Genomic DNA, 14,335 nt, shown 5'->3' on the forward strand with positions numbered 1-14,335 from the left:
CATTGGGGCGTGGTCTCTCTCCCTTTAAAAAAGCGGCTATTTCCTCTGCTCGCTCTCTTCACTTCCTGCTCCGCCGGAGACTAGACTCCCTTCCTGGTTGTGCAGATGGCTGTTGTCTGGGACGGTGATCTGTAAGTTTTCCCCTTTAAATAAATAACACCCTATTAATCATAACTCCAAACTGGTGTGGCCTTGTTCGTGACTTACGCCTTCAGCCAATGCCATCCCAAACTTCAATTTAGCCTCAGGCAGATTTTTTGGGAAAGGGCAAAAATCAGCCACATTCTTTGACAAAACATCACAAAAATGGTCTCTAGGCCACTCACTAATGTTCTTCCTCTCTGAAATTTCTTGAGTTGGGCCCCCACAATTCAAATTACCCTCCTCAACGAGCAGTGGCGGTGCATGTCTTTAGTCCCAGCACTCGGGAGGCAGAGCTGGGCGGATCTCTGTGAGTCCGAGGCCAGCCTGGTCTACAGAGTGAGTTCCAGGACAGCCAGGGCTACTCTGAGAAACCCTGTCTCAAAAAACCAAAAACCAACACAATAAAACAAAAAAACAAACAAAGACTGAATACAGATCGCAGTCTCCAAAGCGGCTTCCACTGTTGAAAACTGAATGGGAGACAGGTAACATGGAGAAATCAAATGTATCAAGAAATAACAGATGTTTATATATAAAGCTCTTGAAAACCCTTAAACTGTATTGTTTTACATTGACATATGCAGCAAAGTGTACCGTCATGTCCATGGAACTCAGGATTCTTCAGCACATGAACCAAGGCTGTCTTAGTTAGGGTTTCTATTGCTGTGGTAAAACACCATGGGCAGAAGCAACTTGGGAAGAAAAGTGTTTGTTTCAGCCTCTACCTCTCAGGTCACACCCATCCTTGATGGAAGTCAGGTGAGGAACCCAAGGCAGGAACCGAAGCGCAAGTCATGAAGGGTGCTGCTTACTGGCTTGCTCTCCATGCTCAGCCTATTCTCTTGCAAACCCCTTACAAACCCCAGAACTGCCTGCCCAGGGATCTATCATTAATCATTAATCATCTATTATTAATCTAGAAAGCACCCTTCAGACTTGCCTATCAGCCAATCTGATGGAGGGATTTTCCCAGTTAAGATTCCTCCTTTTCCAGAAACGTCTAAGTTTGCATAGACAGTGACCAGCTGTCAAGAACACCCCCCAATCTGGGTGCTCTCATGTCCATGTAAGAGGGTCCTAAGGCATCACATGGTTCCAGAAGTTCCTTGTCTTGTACTCATTTCTCTGTTTCTTTCTGCCTTCAGATAGTGGTTATACCCAAGAAACCACAACCCTCCAGGTGGTACTCTCCCTTCCAAGAAATCCCCCTCAGGTCTGACTTCCGCTTCAGGAAGCAGAAGTACCGACTGAAAAAAACAAGGCAGCTTCCTGTTACAGGGTCTTCTGGTCTGGGGCTGCAGCCACACCGTAGACTTTTCCTAGGACTTTTGGCTGTGTGCTAAGGGTGCTTTCAAAGGAGAACTGAGCCAAATGGTCTAATGTTTCCAGCCTTTTGTTTTGTGTAGTTTATGTAGTTATTGCTTTGAGAATGAGGAGCAGGAAACACAGAACAGGGTACCAGACCTCACCAAACTCTAAACACCCTGGGTGGAGGTGATGGGGGAGGTGATGGGAGAAAGTGAGCATTTGATGTTTTATTATTGTTAATATTATTGTTTGAGTGAGAGTCTCATTCTGTAGCCCAGGTTTATCTTGATGATGCTCCTGCCTCAGCTTTCCTGTGCTAGGATTCTAGGTGTGAGCAACCATGCCTGATGCTCTCTCCTCTCCTCTCCTCTCCTCTCCTCTCCTCTCCTCTCCTCTCCTCTCCTCTCTTCTCTCCTTTCCTCTCTTCTCTTCTCTCCACCCCTCTGCTCCACCACTCCCCTCTCCTCTCCTTTACCTCCCCCTTGCTTTTCTGTTTTGAAACAGGGTCTCCTGTAGTCTATGCTGGCTCCAAATTCATTTTTAGCCATAACTGGCCTTGGATTTCTGATTCTCCTGGCTCTCTCCACGTGCTGGAATTGAAGTCATGTGCCACCATACCCAATTCATCTGCTATTTTCTTTTAAATTTTTATTTCATCAGGTTAATATATGCATAGAGTTAAAAAAAAGAACTACCTCAAGACACACAGTAAAGATAGCATTATTATCTCCCAAACTTCTGGTCTCCTAGGATAATTCTTTCAGCTACTTCTGACAACATTTATTCTCACATTTCTAGGGAATATTCTTATGCTAGTTTTGGAGGAGGCATAGAATGTGCACACGCTCTTTGTGTGTCCATGTAGGTGCAGTGTGAGTGGGTGTGTGCATGCAGGTACAATGTGAGTATGTGTGTGCTTGCATAGGGAAGCTAGAGGTTGATGTCAGCTCTGGTACTCAGTCACCACCCACCTTCTCTTTCTTAAGACAGGGTCTCTGGCTGACCTGGAGCTCGCTGAGTTGACAGACTGGCTGGCCGGTCAACTTCAGGGATCCAGCTGCCTCTCCCTTCCCAGTGCTGGGGTGCACGCTGCTCTACTATGGGGTTTTAGGAATCCCAACTGGCCCTGTGGTTGTGTCGTAAGTGCTTCAGAGACTGAGCCATCTCCAAATTCCCTAATATTTTTTTCTTCAGCTCAAGATTTTATTCAGTGGCCTTCTATTATTTAACTTGATAGTGTGACTCTGTTTTCCCCTGTTCCATAAATACACACAGACACACTTCCTTTCTACCCACTGTAATTGTTTTATAGTTTCTGGCTTGTTAATCAATATTGACTTGATAATCATTATATGACTATGATATCAAGCTGAGTCATGCGGTGTATGCTATAATTGTATTTGTATGACCTGTGCTTTCCCAGGGGTTCATAGTTACTTTCTCATATCCTTCACTTTCCTCTTTGCTTATGTATTTATTGAGACAGAATCGTAATGACACAGCCCAAGGTGATTTCAAACTTGACATCCTCCTGTGTAAGCCTCCTAAGCACTGCCCATTCAGTATGGTACTCTTTTCAGAGTGTTTATGGCAAGTGCGTAGGTCTCTGGTGAGAGTCCATCCCAAGCTACACATCCCCAACTATCCTTATTATTGCTGTGTAATCTTTTCCCTTCTCAGAAACCAAGAGCCCAAGGAAAAACTCCAGCCGAAGGATTACAGAAAACGTTCACATGTATCTCTACAACTGCAGCTTTCTCTTTCTCAGGAATTGGGGACTAGAAAGAGGCCAGTGAGATGTGGAGCGACCCGAGAGGAGGCAGCAAAAGCTAAGAAGTAGGAAGTAGAACACGGGAAACATTCTCTGATGACCCAAGATGGGGAGCTGAGTGGTCTCAGCCAGCCAACTGTGTCCTCTGCCCTACTGCAGATGAACAAGTCATACTGTGACTCACCCGAACATTTAGTGTGGAAATAAAAACTTCAAGATCAGAGTTCCCTATACAGAATGGATGGGAAGGCCACCAGGGCGCATAAACTGTGATCGGAACAATTGTGTTTGCAGTTCTCTGAGGGTATCAATTACTGTGCTTCCCATAATTCTCCAAGAGTTCCCTCATTAGGTAAGCTTATTGGTATCCACGCCTGTCTCTGTTAGTTTTCCTGGAGTACCTGGTAATCCTTGAATATTTGCTCTTGTCTCTTTTGGTACTGAAGACTGAATTTACGACCTCACCCATCCTGCCCCTTACCTTGCCATACTCTTTCCCCAACTACAAAAGTTGTAAAATAGGCACTAAAAGTTACAACATGTGGAGAAAAGAAACTCCAGTCTAAGGGTAGACTGGCAACTTTGTGGATGGAGCCCAGTTCATGCTTCTTAGCTATGCTGCAAGGAAAACAAATGAGGCTTATAAATATTCTGTTTCCTCTTATCCTTCCCTACCCCTCCTCTTTTCCCTTTAAACAAAATTTGCATTTTATTTAGATGAAATAAATGCGGTTTTTATTTTCTTTATCAGACTTAACAGCAATATTTTGGGTATTAAATATTTCTCTCTTTATTATTGTTTGGCCGGGATCTTTACCCCAGCCTCTTAGCATCCAAATATACAAGGAAAAAATATTTAGTTAAAAACGTCACCTCAGCCCCTAACATCCTTATCCAAAAAGCCTGGAATGTTTAGCTGGGAGCTTCACCCCAGCTCCTAGCATAAGCTGCCTCCCCTGGGAGTTGCCTCAGTCCAAACTCCACCTAAAAAAGCCCGCCAAAAGGTGAGCACTCCCACAGGCTATTTAAACTGCCCCCCCCCCAGAGAATGAACACGTGGTATCCTGATTTTCCATTGTCTTTCAGGACTCTGTCCCCCTCTCCATGTTTTCCTGGAGGGCCACCCGGGAGTATTGCCATCCATTAAACCTGGGTGTCTTCTAATTTGGTCTGATTGGGATTATTGCGTTGGCGGAGAGGTTTGTCAGCTAAGGAAAAATACTTAACAGAGAGGTGTTAGCTGGCGTTCCTCCCCACTGCTTCAAGTCTCACAGGAGTGACACCCACATCACCCTGTCAGGTCAGCTCTGGAGGTGCTTAGTGGTGTTTCTAGAAGTGTCAGACACCAGTATGAGGATCGAATCTGTGAAATACCCTCCTCAGGGTCCATCTCAGGGTCTGTGGGCACTTCCTCCTGATTTCCTCTCTCCTTTCCCAATGCTGACAAAACTCTTCACCGGCTGCCCGTCCCCATGTCATTGTTCCTTACTACTGTATGCCAGGCACGCATAGTGGATACTTATCTTCATGGGGTTTAATTTGGGGTAGGAAGCAGGGGAGAGGGTAGGAAAACAATATGGTCCACGTGAACTCAAAATTTGACAATATGGGAGAGGCTGGAGAGATGGCTCAGTGGTTAAGAGCATTGCCTGCTCTTCCAAAAGTCCTGAGTTCAATTCCCAGCAACCACATGGTGGCTCACGACCATCTGTAATGAGGTCTGGTGCCCTCTTCTGGCCTTCAGGCACACACACAGAAAGAATATTGTATACATAATAAATAAATATTTTAGAAAAATTTGACAATATGGTAGATCTTAAAGTTCTTATACACAATAGGTGCTGGTGTGAGACGATTGGTGTGTTCATGAGCTTAGTAATCACTCATGATATATAGATAAATACTTTTTAAGCCATCATGCTACACCCCTTCAACGAATCTACTTCAATAAAGTTAGGGCAAGAGGACTATAGGACACAAGTAAGACGAGCTGTAAGGTGATAAATTCTAGGACAAGGACAGTTCGTGCTGGGTGAGGTCATTGCTTGAGACCCTGAGAGGAAGCAGGCTGAGGCTTGGGAAGAGAGGCCAAGATAAGCTTCCCCAGAGAAGGGGTCAGAGGGGCATGCAGGATGTGGGGAAGATGGTCCTGATGAAGGAAAGTCTCCACTGAAATACTAACCCATGGAGGTGGTGGCACACATGGGCTGGAGGGTTGGGAGTTTGAGACCAGCCTGCCTTATAAACAAACACCCTGTTTCAATAAAATAAAATAAATTGAAACAGACAAGAACTAAATGCCAGCCTGGCCTACACAAGGAGTTCCGGGCCAGTCACGACTGTATAGCAAGACCCTGTCTCAAGTAAAAACAAGACAAAACCTAAATTCAATAAAATTTAATCTAAAATTTGGATTTATTCTCTCTAGTCAAACTAATATTCTTAAATATCATGAATTACACTGCTCAAAGCTCAGTAATGATACCGCATGGTCTGTGTGATAAAATTAAAATTTCTTTACTCACTGTTCAAAGTCCTTAGCAATCTGCTTTCTCTAATGCCTACGTGACAGAGGGGCTGTCTCCCACTGTGACCTCTTCCTAACCGTGACTCCAACTGAACATCTCTTATTGTCTGTATTCTGCACCCTTTCCCTTCCCTCTGCTCCCCTTCCCTCCCCTCCTCTCTCTTTCCCTTCCTTCCCATCCCCTTTCCTTCCTTCTCCTCTCCTTCCCTCTTCTCCCCTCCCTTCTCCTCTCCTGCCCTCCCCTTCTCTCCTCTCCCCTCCCCTCTCTTCCCCTTTTCTCTCCTCTCCTTCCCTCTCCTCTCCTCCCCTTCCCTCTCTTCTCCTCCCCACTTCTCCTCTTCCCTCTTCTCCCCTCCCCTTCCATTCCCTCTCCTCTCCTCCCCTCCGCTCTCTTTTTCTCCTTACTTCTCCTCTTCCCTCTTCTCCTCTCTCTTCCCCTCCCCTTCCTTCTCCACCCCTCCATTACTCTGTTTGATTTGCACTCACATCATAACTTCTCAAACATTTACTTAGATCTTCAAGAGGATGAATTCAGAAGAGAACAGAACCCTCGTGACGCTGAAAGGACACTGCTGTGATTTGCCACTTGGCACAGGCAACTCAAGACGACGTGGTAGAAGTAACACAGGTGACAGTCCTCAACTTGACTAGGGGAAGCTACTGCCCAAAGCCCCTCCCCCATCCAGGCTTCTCTTCACCCCAAAAGAGAGAGGAGGCTCAAAATCACAGGAAGGGCCAACTGGGCATGGTGGGGGTCAGCTGGGCGTGGTGGGGATTGGTTGGGCGTGGTGGAGGTCAGCTAGGCATGGGGGGCTCAGCTGGGTGTGTTGGGGGTCAGTTGGCCTGGTGGAGGTCAGCTGGATGTGGTAAGGGTTAGCTCGGCCTGGTGGCACACGCCTTTAACCCCTGCACTTTGGAGGCTGAGGCAGGTGGATCTCTGTGAGTTTGAGGCCAAAGTGGTCTACACAGAGAGGTCCTGCCTAAAAATAAAAGTTAAAAGCAAGATTAAAGCCTGGTAGAAAAGAACGTGTAGGAAGCATTAGTTTTCATCTCTGATTCAATATTTTGCAATTCCATGGCACTGTGACCACTTAAAAATTAAGGCATTGTTAATATGTTCCATTCGGAAGCACTGCATACTTACAGAGTTGAGTGTAGTGGCTCACACCGGTGATCCCAGCACGCCAGCAGCTGAGACAGGATGATTAGGCGTGTCAGGCTGTGCATGGGACTGAACTAGGCCCTCTGCATATGGGAGACGGTTGTGCAGCTTGGTCTGTTTAAGGGGCCCCTGGCGGTGGGATCAGGATCCATCCCTGGAGCATGAACTGGCTTTTCGAAGCACTTCCCCATGGTGGGATGCCTTGCTCAGCTCTGATGCAGGGGAGGGAGCGAGAAAGGCAGAAAGAGTAGTGATGTGTCGCCATCTGCAGGTTATATTATGAATTACAATTGAGTCGGGTTTGACTTGTTGGCAGTCATTTCAGAACCTTGTTAAGAACTCTAATTTAGAAACGTCAGAGAAAGACCCTAGCTGCTTGTTCTGAAGGAAAGTCCAATCACCCTCTCTTTTTGCAGGACAACGCCTGGTTCCTGTGGGTGGGCCCCCGCTAGAGACCCATTGCCCCCGGGAATCCATCCCAACTGCCTATCAGGACAGTAACGTTTTGGTCCATGCTCCAGACGCCCCGGATATGGACTGAAGAGGCATGTTTTTCTTTTTCTTTGCAAACGGCAGGATCAGCAAGTCCTATTGGTAGAGCCCTTGCCTGGGCTTCTTCACAGTCAATCTGTCTTGGTACAGACCACTGGATGGATTCCATATGGGTAAACCAAGACATTCAGAGTCACCCAGGAAAGCTCTTTTTGGTGACCTAGGAAGGCTGCGGCTGTGGCGGCAGGTGTGAGTGGTGTTCTTAGAGTTATCCCACCATTCAGATCTCTCAGGCTAGCTGGATGTGGTGGTCCACACCTTTCATCCCAGCACTGGGCAGGCAGAAGGAGGCAGCTGGGAACTGGGCACAAGCACAGACTATGAGGTGGCATCCTACTGCAGGAAGACAAATCCCAAAGACAAAATCCTCCCAGAGGGCACTAATAATAGAGTCGGGAGAGTTAACAAAGCTCGGTTGAAACTGTGCATATGTGAATTATGAAGGGGGTTTGGGGGGCTTGTCAAAATATGTTGGAACCATTTGGAGTCCTGGCCTCCAGCTGCTCTTCCCTGCTAGAGATCTTTACTTCCCTTCTGATTTGAGTTACTGAAAGCTGTGTCAAAGTTGTTTACCAGCTCTGCTTCACGAGCACGTGTGTCAAAGTTGCTTACCAGCTCTGCTTCACGAGCACGTGTGTCAAAGTTGTTTACCAGCTCTGCTTCACGAGCACGTGTTGCTTTGCCTTGAGGATCAGAGGATAAGGTTTTCACCTGTTGGCCCACCTGACTGTTGGGTATATAAGCCTCCGTGGTGCTATTGAATAAAGGGCTTCTTACCAGTGACTAGAGGTCTGTGTCCCTGTCTCTCTGTGTGTGTCTTTGTGTGTTTCAACCTCCAGCCCCTTGCCCGAAGCTCAGAAGCTCGCGAACTGTATGGTAGCGAATAGAACACAGACAGACGTTGTGCATGCAAAAATACACACAGCAGAAAAGTTATAATTATTTTTAGGTGTACAGGTCTGTGATATTAAATCCACTCACATGGCTGAAGACCTCTTCACGTAGCAAAGCTGACGTTTTGCGCCCATTGACCGTCCCTTCCACGCCCTCCCAGGCCCTGACAACTAGCATTCCGCTCATCCCATTTCAATTATGGTTCTCATACAGCTGGCTGTAGTGGCGCAGGCCTTTAATTATAGTACTTAGGAGGCAGAGGCGGGTGGATCGCTGGGAGTTCAAGGGCAGTCAGGTCAACGTGGTAAGTTCTAGGACAGCCAGAGCTACTAGAGAGACTCTGTCTCAAAAAAAAAAAAAAAAAAAAAAAAACAAACAAACAAAATGAAAACAAAAACAGAAAAACCAAAATCGAACAATTACAGTTCTGTGTATTTATTTATTGATGTGGGTGTGTGGTGTAAGCATATGAGGATGTGGGTGTGTGGTACAAGTGTGTGAGGGAGTGTGTGTGAGAGAGAGGGCGTGTGAAGAGGCTAGAACAGAGTGTCCAGATCATCCTTTATGATTCTTCTCCTTACTGCCTTCCAACTGGGTCTTTCACCGTGGTGGTTTGAATAACGTGTCTCCCACAATCTCCAGCGTTTGAATGCATGGTCCCCAATTGCTTGCACTATTGGGGGAGGCTAAGGAGAGATGGCCTTGCTGGAGGAAGTGTATCACTGGGGATGCCTATTGGGATCTCAAAGCTTTGTTCCAGTGCTCTGTTTTCTGCTCACAACCGAAAATACCCTCATTGAACCTGAAGCTACCTCTGTAAGTGAGGCTGACGAGCCAGGAAGCTCCCAGAGGCCACCTACCTCCTCCTTTTCATTTCTGCTTTAATTGCTTTTTAATAAAAGTCATCCTACTGCGTGTGAGGTGGCATCTTAAATCCATGGGCCATGGATAGACCCTGACCCTTTAACAAAACCGGATCCTTCTGGTGTGTGACTATGACACATTATTCCAGAAAGAGGTTGGCGTCTCTCTTCAAAGTAGACGCTTTGTCCCCTGAGCCGTCTCCTCACTCCCGCCTGCGTCTCACACTTAGCGGCATTTCACACCTTCCGGTGTGCAAGGCGTGTGCCTTCTTGGCATAGTGCAAAGTGTACCATCCATTCTACTATGTGTATTACGGTACTACACGTATAGTGTGGCACCTGCAGTACGAGACCATTCGCAAGCCGGGCAAGGGCCTGGCGATTTAAACACACAAAGACGCACAGAGACATGGGTCATCCTTGAAACAAGAATGCCAACTTTTATTGTGTACCAGAGCTGCTTCTATACGGATCCTTAACTGATAGCCGCGCCCCAGCCAAACCCACCAGAAATCACTCCTCTGCCACCAGGAATTCCTGAGGGTCTCGTGCTCAGAGCAGCTGCAAACACAGGAAAACAAGTTGTTTTGCTCAGAGCAGCTGCAAGCATAACAAATTGGTTACAGGAAATTCAGGGCCTATGTCAGCCCCCAACAGCAAAGAATTTTAATTAGTGTTGAAAACGGAATGGCAATGGAACAGCTCTCCTCATGTCTGGCCTTCCGTCTCCTGCTCCAGAGACTTCGCTCTGTGCAGTGCAGCATTCGTATTCTGGGCTTTTCTTTTATTATTTATGTACTAACGTCAGTTTTGTTAAAAATCACGGGTAGCCATGTTTTGTTTATAAAGACCTTGCAGACAATGTGTTTAAATAAATGAACTCACAAGCCCTCATATCAAGGCTGGAAAAGGCAACCCAGTAGAAGGAAATAGGTCCCATAAGCAGGCAAAAGAGTCTGAGAAACCCCCATTCCCATTGTTAGGAGCCCAACAAACACCCTAGCTAAGGGACCACAGCATGTATACAGAGTGCCCAGGGGAGACCCACACAGGTTCTGTGAGTGCTACTTTAGTCTCTGTGAGTCCCTATGAGCCCTGCTTATTTGATTCTGTGAGCCGAGTTCTCCTCGTGTCCTTGACCCCTCTGGGTCCTACAATCCTTCCTCCACCTATTCTGCAGAGTCCCTGAGCTCTACCTAATCCTTGGCTGGGGAGCTCTGTCTCTGCTCCTGTCAGCTGCTGGAGGAAGCCTCTCTGATGGTGATTTGGCTATGCCCTGATCTCGGAGTATAGCAGGATATCATTAGGAATCATTTCATTGACTTTTTTTTTTTTTTTTTTTTTTTTTTTTGGTCAGTAATGTTTGGTTCTACCCCAGACCCCAGGTCTCTGAGCCGCTCAGCTTCCGGATCCTGGAAGCTGGTGTCGGGCAGTGTCAGGCTCGGGTTTCCTCTCATGGTGAGGACCTCAGGTTAGAACAGCCATTGGTTGGCCACTCCCACAAGCTCCAAGCCTCCATTGCCACTGCTCATCTTGCAGGCAGGGCAGGTTGGACGCCATTGACCTTGTGGCTGCTTGGGGTCCCAGTGCCACCGCGGGAAGCCTAGCCTGCTTACAGAAAATGGCTGGTTCAGGCTCTGTATTCTCCCTTACCAGAAGTTCTCTCTAGGGTCAATCTCATAGGTTCCAGAAAGTTTCCACTGCCCTAGGTTTCCATATTGCCCCCCGAATGCCCACCTATTTCAGTCATATCTCCCTCCGTCCATCCGTCCGTCCGTCCCTCCCTCCCTCCTTCCCTTCCCCACCTGACTCCCACCCTCTTCCCCTTCCCACCTGCCCCCAGGCTACCCACAAACTCTGTTCTATTCCTGCTTACCAGTATTGTCTATGCATTCCCCATAAAACTCTCTATTTTATTTAACTTCTCTGCATCTGTCTCTTTTGACTCGTGGTTTCTCTTTGTAGCCCTGGGCATCCTGAAACTCACTCTATAGTCCCGGCTGGCCTCGAATTCAGAGATCCGCTTACTTCTGCCTCCTATTAAAGGCATGCACCACCACCACCACCGCCACCACCCGGCCCATGCTGGATTTGAACTGGCTTGATCTGCAGCTCTTGTGGAGGCAGCCACCACTACTGGGGGTTCGTGAGTGCAATGGCTCCATCATGTCTGTAGATAGCGTTTCACAGCCTTCATCCTCATCTTCCAGCTCTCGCATCCTTTCTGTTCCCTCTCCCAGGATGCTCCCACAGCCTTTCCCAGGGTTCGTGGGAGCGGAGGAGTGGAATGATAAAGATGTCCCATGTAAGGCCAAACACAGTCATTTGTCCTCAGCTCAAGTAATATTTAAATAAGCTGTCATATTTCATTGCCAAAGTTTGGCAAATAAAATGTCTCTGAGCCAAGCTTGGTGGTGTCAGCCTGTATCTTAGGTACTCAAGAAACTGAGGCAAGAAGATCACAGTTCAAATATTGCCTCAGCTACAGAATATGTTCAAGACTAGCCTGGGAAACATAATGAGATTCCACCTGAAAATAAAAAGTGGAAAAGAGAACTGGGGGTGGGCAGAATGCTTTCCTAGCATGTGCAAGACCCTCACAGTCCAAACTGAAAGAGAAAGAGAGAGACAGAGAGAGAGAGAGACAGAGAGAAAGAGAGAGACAGAGAGAGACACAGAGACAGAGAGAGACAGAGAGAAAGCCGGGTATAATATCAAGAATTTGTCATCTCAGTGCTGGAAAGATGGAGGCATGAGATCCCTGTTGTCCACTGGCCAGCCAGCCTAGCCTACTTGGTGAGTCCTAGGCTAGAGAGAGACCCTGTCTGTACCCTGCCTGAGGAAGAAGACTCAAGGTTGTCTTCTGATCTCCACATACACAGGCACATCCCCGCACACACTCACAAACATGCATGCAACCCCCACTCCTACATGCAGAGGTAGAGAAACACAAGCGGACTAACATCTGACAGCCTGCACAGTGCATCACAGAAGAGAGTGCAGAGTGTCCCCAGCCCTCGGACTGAAGCGCTGTCGGAGGGCATGGCGATTACCAATCACATGTGGTTAAACTTGCTGTCTGTCCATTGCAGTGCTCTTCCCTTTAGAGCCTTCCTCGGCACTACAAAGAGGGTTGGCATCTTAGTATTATTGAATATTACAGCATTGAATCAAGTGTTACCCGATTAACCAGGCAAATTGTTCAAGCCGCGTCCTGAAGCTTCAGCCAACACGGTGTCTTACTTTCTGTTCCTGTTGCTGTTGTAAAAGACCCCGATGGAAACTTAGGGAGGGGCTGGAGAGATGGCTCAGCGGTTAAGAGCACTGACTGCTCTTCCAGGGGTCCTGAGTTCAATTCCCAGCAACCACATGGTTACTCGCCGCCACCTGTAATGAGATCTCTGGTGCCCTCTTCTGGCCTGCAGGCATACAAGCAGACAGAACACTGTATACACAATAAATAAATATTTATATATTAAAAAAAAAAAAAACTTCGGGAGAAAGCGTTTGTCCGGCCCACAGTTCAGGTTGTAGGTCCATTACTGCAGGGAAGTTTACTGCAGGAAAGTCAAGGCGGCAAGTCTCATCATATCCACCCACAGCCAAAAGCAGAGAGCTATGAATGAGGACATGCATGACGGGGCTCAGTTTGCTTCCTCTACTTGTATATAGTCCCGAAGTGCCTGCCTAGGGAAAGGAGCCTCTCACAGTGGGCAAGGCTTCCTATCTCAATTAATATAGTAAAAAAATGCTTATGGATATGCTCAGAAGCCTAAATCCCTGGAGACCTTTTGTGTCAAGTTGGCAACTAGACCTTACCAACACACTTGCTAAATATAAAATCCTAGCTGGTGCACTGTGAGAGCTCTCTCTCTCTCTCTCTCTCTCTCTCTCTCTCTCTCTGTCTCTCTCTGTCTCTCTGTCTGTCTCTCTCTCTCTCTCTGTCTCCCTGTCTCTGTCTGTCTCTGTCTCTTTCTCTCTCTGTGTTTATATGTGTGTGTAGATATGGAACCTCATATCTTGTACATACAAACAAACACTCTACCACAAGTTACTACCCAACTCTTTTTAAATCTACTTCTATATGCTTTTTTCCAGGTTTATAGTTGCTCGTTAGCAAAACCATGCTTTCTCACGTGTATGTATAAGAAAACTAGGGTGCAAATGTTCCGTACCTCTTCCCCTGGAACTCACTGGGCTCTAACTCATTTAGAAATAAGGAAATAAGGCATATGGGAAGGAGTGGATGCCGGGAAAGCAGGCATGCTCTTGCAGGGTGCCGTTATGGAAAGGTTAGCAAGCCAGTCTGCCCATGAGAAGTGCTGCTTCCCTGGGCAGGAAAGGAGAGGCTTGGATCCTCCTACTTCTTGCCAGGGCTCACCCAGCCAGTGTTGCCGCGAGAGGGTTGAGGCGTCTGTGATGTCTGCATTCCTCAGGTCTGTGGGAACTGGGTGTGTCTCTGTGGTAGGGTGCTTGCCTACTGTGTACAAGACTCTGAATTCCACCACTGAGAAGAAGGGGCGGGGAGGAGGGGTGAGGAGGGAGAGGGAGGAGCAAGCCCAGTCAAGTGAGGACAAAACACAAAGATGAGTCTATATAGGGAGCTCTCACCAGATACTGGATACTCTGGTGCTTAGGTCATGGACTTTCCAGACTTGAGAGCTGCAGTTCCGATGTGGTATGTCTAAGGCGGTTTGCGAGACTGGCCTCAGTGGACTGGGGGCGGGGGCAGCCAGGGCTCCAGGTTTGGAGCCTTTTTCTTTTAGATCCAAACTCACTCCAGTGGTGAACTCAGTGTTCTCCAGAATTAAACTGATGTTATACTGACATCCGGAGTTTATTTTCTTTTTACATTTACTTATTTGTGTGTGTGTGTGTGTGTATGCATAAATATGTGGGTTCAATTGCCATTGTGCTTGTGCAGAGGTCAAAGGACAACTTGCCAGAATTGACTCTCTCCTTCTCCCACTTAGGTCCCAGGGATTAAGCTCAGGTCTCCAGGTTTGTCAGCAAACACCGCTACCCATGTCACTAGCCCCACTGCTCTGATTTTTGAGAAAGATTGTATCTGTAGCTCAAGCTGGAACTCCTGATTCTTGCCTCCCCATCCCTTA

General features: G+C 47.2%; 1 long non-coding RNA gene across 1 annotated transcript; it reads left to right on the forward strand.

Moving 5' to 3' along the window:
* The first annotated feature begins 1,923 nt into the window (after positions 1–1,923).
* On the forward strand, positions 1,924–8,227 carry LOC126501659 (uncharacterized). The gene is made up of 3 exons (XR_007591765.1): positions 1,924–3,575; positions 6,264–6,378; positions 7,329–8,227. It is a non-coding gene; the product is annotated as an uncharacterized lncRNA (long non-coding RNA).
* Positions 8,228–14,335: the final 6,108 nt, after the last annotated feature.

Source organism: Alexandromys fortis, unplaced genomic scaffold, assembly GCF_014885135.2.
Source record: "Alexandromys fortis isolate MF-2015 unplaced genomic scaffold, M_Fortis_MF-2015_v1.1 scaffold_5, whole genome shotgun sequence".
Taxonomy (NCBI): Eukaryota; Metazoa; Chordata; class Mammalia; order Rodentia; family Cricetidae; genus Alexandromys; species Alexandromys fortis.